Raw genomic sequence first — 7,254 nt, 5'->3', positions numbered from 1 at the left:
AGGGAATTGGAAATTAATGCACAGTAGGATACCACTTACCCACTGTATAGGCAGAAATTAAAATGGTGACAGACACAAGGATGCGGCATAAAGAAATGCTCATTCTTTCCTTGCATTCTTGTAGATTTGTACAAATGTTGTGAAAAATTGGTGGTGTTCCCTAATAAAATTGAAAGGAGTTCCTATCTTATGAATCATTAGTTATCTCCGTATCTAAAGAGACTTGTGCAAATGTTCAGAAGATATAGTCATTCATTGTTAATGCTGTGAGTCAAAACTAGAAGCTATTCAAATGTCTATCAACTATGTCAAATTGGAAATTAACTACGCATGTTCATTATTTGGATAACATACAAAAGAAAATGTGAATGGCTAATCATCAAATCCATCAACATAACTGAATTGTAGAAACATAAATATTAAGTGGAAAGAAACCCAAACTAAATGCATGTATCACTGAGAATGAATCGCCCATTATAAGATATATATGATATCCCAAATTGGGATATCAGCTTTTATTTGAGAATCTTTTTTTCTTTCTGAATTTCACATGTGTCCTCTTTAGCTTAATTATTAACTGAACAGTTTTTACGATAATTTAATCTCTTTTACTGAGGCTGTGTTGACATTAGACCTCTTACTTTAACTCCTCCACATTCTCTAAACCTAGGAAGAAAATTGCAGAGAAATTACTATGATCATTATGACCAGCTAATTAAAGTCAGAGTTAAGACTACAGAGAGCTTCTCTGACCCTAAGTTAAGTACTACTCCCTTACAATGTATGATCATATAATAACTTGATTGAAAAGAAGAATGGGATTTTTATGGATTTAAAGCTATTTTGATCTTTTTTGCATTGTTCAAATACATTATTTTAGTTTAAATTGGGGTAAATGTTTTGGCTGTCCCATTTATTCTCAGGTAATCATGTAATGATTGAAAATCAGTGTTTTAAGAGTTATTTTGTCCTTGTTTCACTGTGTTGATTGTTAATGTGACATTTTATAAAACTGAAAATATAAATGGGCACTGCCCATTGAAATGTGTTTTTGAAATATTTTATTCAAAATTCTCAATTCTTTATACATATTTCAGAAATATTTTGTGCCTTATTATTTTAGTATTCTCATCTGCATTCTTTTTGTATCTTTTGCAATCTGGGACAATTTGCCTTCTATCTCTTTCCCAAATATTTCCTTTTAAGTATGCAGTGTTATTACATCCAATAAATTTCTCCAATAAATGGAAAGTATGTTTTAAGTTATTTAGTCCTTTCTCTATCAAGAAAATCAACTACTAACCTTTGATACCACCTTTTATTTAGTTTTGTTCTTGAACAAACTGAAATCAGTTTTCCATGATTGTTTTCTTCTTGCAAGCACATAATACACCTCCATAATAAAATACAGGTTCCCTTTCAATATTCAAGGATATTTATGAACTGGGAACAAATTACTTTTTCAGGGTATATCACCCTACTGCCTTTCATATGCCTTAAATCCTAGTAAAACACCCTGGTCTACCCACATCATCCCTAAATTTTCCAGACTTCAGATTTGTTCACAGCCTTCCTGAACTCCAAATTCTCTCCCTCCTTTCCTTTCTCCATATTCAGTTTCCACCTTTTCTTCAAAATGAATTGCAATAATAACTTCTTCAATTGTAGGTGGTGAAAAGCATGAGCAATGAAGGGATACATGTTGGAATTCCTTTATTTCTATTAGTTATATAGATTTAATTTGTTAAGAATTTCATTAATGAAATGTTTAATGTCTATCTTTTTTATACAGTTATTTTATGTTAAAAAAGAAACTGTGTATTAAGCACATATTTGGAATACCATAAGTATGTGATTTATATTTATATGCATGTGTCTTTGGAAAATTCTATTTGAAATTCCTACAAATTTACATACATATATTATTATAGTTTAATACTTTTGATCAACTTCCTTCTTCCATTCCAACCATTTTCCTTAATTGAAAGAACAACTTTTTGCAGATGACACCCAAAGGAGATAATTCAATGCAGTACACTGTGTGGTAGTCACATTCCATAGTGCACCAAATCGTGTCCTGCACAGGGTAGGTGTATGTTCATTTATGCTAACAGTTCTTAAAGAATAATTTAGTTCAAAAGGTAAATTAATGATTTACCTAGATTTTTTAACTATAGAAAATACCTGGACTTGCAATATTTCTGGTTGACAAATATTTTCATATTTCTAAGACACAGTATATAAAAATAATGTAAATTACTAGAGGATAAAATGTATATTAACCAAAATAATTGGAGGATATAGATTACATATCCTATATATTTGAAAATGATTTTAATATAGATAGAATTGCATCCAGTAGTTAGGAACAAGTTTACTCTTTTATAAAGGTTATCTAAACCTATAAAAATAATTTGTAAACCCAATAGTTTAAGAGCAATAACATCGCACAAGTTTATTGATGAGGAAAGGTCAAAGATAACTGTTAAACTTTATGGTATGCTTCTTCAAGAGCTGACATTCATTTTGCTAGTATTAAAATTGAACAGAATTGGGAAGTGTTGGTTTTCTGTAATGAGGTGTAATTTGGTGAAATAAGATATGGATCAAGAATACAGACATAGGCAAATATAGATTTAGGATTTTGTTGAAGTCCAGTTCTAGATACCTCAATTTTTTTCCACAAAGTAGAAAGCAAAATCTTTTTTTGAGTATGAGAATGGACAGGTTTTAGGGTTTGAGTGAATAGTCTGAGTGGAAAGTATAGGATTTAGGTAATTATAGTATTGTGATTATCCACCATTAGGAGAAAATTGCTCCATCATGGTCACAAAGTCAAAATGAGGAGACTAAACCCAGTTAAACACATTGAGATACAGCAGAGGATAGGTGTTAAATGTGGGCATAGGTTTGAAGTATTACAGAGAAAAAATAGACATATGAAGAGAAGATCAGAATCATTGAGTGTGACTGCAAATTACAATAATTTGTCAGAGATTTAAGCTAAGTAAGTAGGAAATAGGGTATAAACTGAATGGGTGATAGAGAAATGGTAATAGGATCCACAGGGTAGATGTTGAGATGGAGTAGAACTATTCCTGTGACTGGTATACTATAGTGAATGAGACACAAGAGTAGGGTTCATGAAATTAAGATTATGAAACATTGCAGATATTGATTATGACCATGACATGGGAATGAGTGGTAGATGGAATACAAGTGACATGATCTTTGAAGCAGAAGAGTCAATTGAGCTAAAAAGTCATCTGGAGGATGTTGAAATCTCAAAGAATGTTGGAATGAATGGAAGTAAGTCAGAAGCTTAAAATGGTCCAAAAAATGAGGCTCAATAGATGACAGATAAATAAAATGGATGCATGACAAACTGATGAGTGAAATGAGATTCAAAGCTGGAAAAGATTCTTTATAGTGAAAGAAAAAGAAATAGCCTAGATGTGATACAACTGAAGGCTTTGAGAAGATACTAGGAAAGGAGGTATCTTGGGGGAGAACTGTATTCTCATCAGAGGAAGAAAGGAAGATAAATACCCACAAGACAGATCTGGAAAGGGAGAGAAATTGCTGATGCTGGAACAGGAATTCTTTACCACAGAGGTTATTTTCATGAGCTGGAATGAAAGTTCATAAGCAATGTTGAGTGTTTAGACACCCAGAGCAGAGTAGACAAGGAAGTGTTGAGGTGTTCAGGGTTCTTTTAGGGAATTACATAAAAAGACACTTGAATGACATTATATATTTAGTCCTGGTTGACTCCAGACTGATGGTCATTACTGTGCCATGAGGAATGAATGGTGAGATGGATGGTGGCTGGAGCTCCATCTTGATTCTGTTGGTAAAGATGAGGAAGTGGGGGAAAATATTCCAGTCCTTGTTCCTGAGATTTTCCAATGGTCTCTCTCAAGGGAAAGGTGACTTTATTCTGTGTGCTCCCCTTTGCTCTGGCTGATTGACGTGAAGGTATCTGGGGTACCCAAGTGCTTCACTTTGCTTACTGCTCTTCCTCCTGTACACTCAACTGCTGTCTTTACTATTAACTCTGTTTCTTCCTCTCACTCACTATATATATGTACAAGGTCAAGTTGGCATCAGCACTAGCGCCTGACCTATGCCTCTCTTCTGCCTCTCCCATGCTTTGGTACAGGCTGCATCTTTAGTGGAATGTAGTAGCCATTTCCTACCTGCAGTGCTTGCTGTTCTCTAAAATATATCCTGGACATCCTAAAAAATTGTTGGGACTCATGTTGTGGTGTATCCTAGAGAATATTCCACATGCTGATGAGAAGAGTGTGAATTCTGCAGCTATTTGGTGAAATATTCTCTGTCTGTTAAGACCATTTGGCTTACAGTGTAGTTTAACATTGATGTTTCTTTGGAAGATCATTACAAAATAACTCATATCTTTCTCTTTAGATAATTTTAGTGGCTTCTCATTTTTTTGTAAGGAAAAAGCTGCTTAGTAAGTTGCACAAAAATCAATGTCTTTGGTCAAATTCTGAAACACAATCCAACCATATATTGCAGTCCATTTATTTAAAAAAAAACTCCCACTCTTCCCTGTGAAATACACTATCACTTCACTCCTTCAAACATTTGACTATGCTTTTCTTCTGTCTAGAATGTAATCAGGTCCTCAACAGCCTCAATATCTGGACCCATTTGGCAAGACCCAAGAAAAATATCACCTCCTCCAAAACAACTACGTGATTTAACTATCATGACTGACCCCTGTGTTTCTGTGTGCTGGCCTGGAGCAGAGCTCTACAGTACTTATAGCATATTGCATTTGTATGTCATTTGTTCCTGCACAACACCTCAGAAATAGGAAAATTAATTTTTGAAGCTTTTTTATTGATAACAAAGAGCAAGAGATATATTTTATGTATCTAATTCAGAATGTGTTTGGAAAATAAAATAAACATATGAAAAGAATGTATTTAAAATATATGAATATAATCTATAGTCTAATCATGTATTCTATAAGAAATTTAAATTATAACAATTAATGAGAGCTTATAGCTTTAACTATAATAGCTAACCAGCACTTATTTTAGAATATTAATTCCCCAAAGTGCTACCATTTTAAAAATAATATACTAATGCACTAATATACTTGGATATACTTTGGAAATGAGATTTTAAAAGTGTGAAGATACTTTGAATCCCAATACTACAAGCTTGATGTGCAACAATAGGCATTAGAATATGGTGAAAACAATTTTAAAATATTTTGTGAAGGGGAAAAATAGTGTTTAACTTCATTTCTCAAGTGCATTAACATTTTATGCAGGGATATAATGTAATGTCTAAATAGGGTAACTTATTCAATATTATCTTATAACATCATAGAATCATTACATTTCCTTAAAATGAGTTTACATTGTTTTATCAGTTGCTCTTGGAATCTTTACCTTTGTTAGCTCTGATCTTTTCTTATTATGCTCTATTTATAGTTAGCCCTCTATAGAATTCAGTTCACATTATAGAAACTCAGGATGGGCTGGGCTTTGAGGAAAGTAGGACTGTCATATTCTTTGCAGGAAATTTCAAGTGTGTGTGTGTGTGTGTACATTTCTCTACTGGAGCTGTGAAAATGTATTTCTGACTGAAAGTAGAGTACTAGAGTATTAAAAGAACTGGAGGACCAATACCAGCATGTGACTGACACCCACTTGAAGTTGTAAAGATGAAACACCTGTGAGGAGGGAGAGTGGAGCTTTATAGAAGAAAAATAACTTGAGTGTAAAACAGAATAGAAGTAGGGCAGGGACGTCTGACACTGTAAAGAGAAGCAGAGACAAAATACCTACAACACAAGAAGAGGAATTCTCTTTAATTCTTAGGTCCCAACTCTCACTCCAGGCTTTTATTCATGTCTCATACTGCTAACAAATTTTTTCGTAACCTACATAGGAATACAAGTTGACCTAGAATTTGGATTTTTTTCTTTCTTTGATAGAAATATAATTCCTTTTCTTCTCCCAGAGAGAACCTATACTAGCTGGTTCTTCAAGTTGCATAATTTTACTAAATAAATTATAAGGGTATTTTTTCTTCTTATAAGAGAATCAAAGTAGATAAGATGGAAAATTTCTTCCTCATATGTTATTTTTAGGATAATGTCTTCAGTTTGAAAAGATCAGTCTTTTAGCTCATTATTTAAGATGCATTATTGTTTTGAAATCTGAAATTCATACTAGTTTAACAAATTTACCTAGGCCTCATTCCCTGTCACATCATTTATGTCTCTCCCTCTTTTTTGTAACAGATTTTGGCACCATTAACTTCCTATTGAAAAACTGACAAAAAGAGAGGTGTTTGGATAGCATTTTATTTGAGACATAAAGTGTTATACTGATTCAGGTATTCAGAGAATTTTCTAACTTGGATGATAAAATGCTTCCAAAAATTTAATACATTATGTAGGATACTCAGAAGGAAATGAGTTTTTATTTCAGTTTGAATTTTCTAAGGCAAGCTATTGATAATATTTTTCCTTCTATATACCTAAAACGTAAGGATAACCAGGTGAAAATCAAATGTTCAAATATAGGAACACAGAGTCTCTAATCAAAGACTTATTTTCTGTCAGAATTGCATTCAAAGAGAATGCCAACTATACAAGTTTATAGGAATCTACAACTTAGGTGATAGTGATATAGGGGCAAAAAGGGGAGATCCCTACCAAGCCCATCATATGAAGGCTCATGGCTGACATTTCTGCAACAAAAGAGAGGTTAACAAGAGAAGAGCATAAGAGATTTATTAGCATGCACTCAGGAATCATACAAAATATGAAACTCAAACATAGCATCAGATGGCTGAACCTTAAATACCCTCCTCACAGAGAACAGGTAAGTGGTGTGTGTGTGGGGCAGGGGTAATCTCAGCAATTTTAGAAGACAAGTAACTGACTTTTAGGAGAGAATGAGTCCACAGAAGACAGTGAGGCCCAGAAAAAAGTCCCTCTGGGCTCTAGGTATGGTTTTGGTTTTTAGTCTCCTTCTCTGTTCTCCTCTCTGCCACACATTCCTTGTCTCCAAGTTGGCCTCTCAGCTCAGCGTGTCCCAGTGCTACACTGGGGTTATTGTTTCATGAATCCCAACATTATTCAGGTCCTTCTTATTAAGGAATGAATACTTCTTATCCACTGGGAAAAAAGGAGACCATCTTTGCAAGGATTTCAGCCATATATTAACTCTTTATATGAACTTTTCTTAACGTTATTAAGATAAG

The sequence above is a fragment of the Castor canadensis genome, chromosome 9, assembly GCF_047511655.1.
Source record: "Castor canadensis chromosome 9, mCasCan1.hap1v2, whole genome shotgun sequence".
NCBI classification, from domain to species: domain Eukaryota; kingdom Metazoa; phylum Chordata; class Mammalia; order Rodentia; family Castoridae; genus Castor; species Castor canadensis.
Note: the sequence above shows the minus strand (reverse complement) of the source record.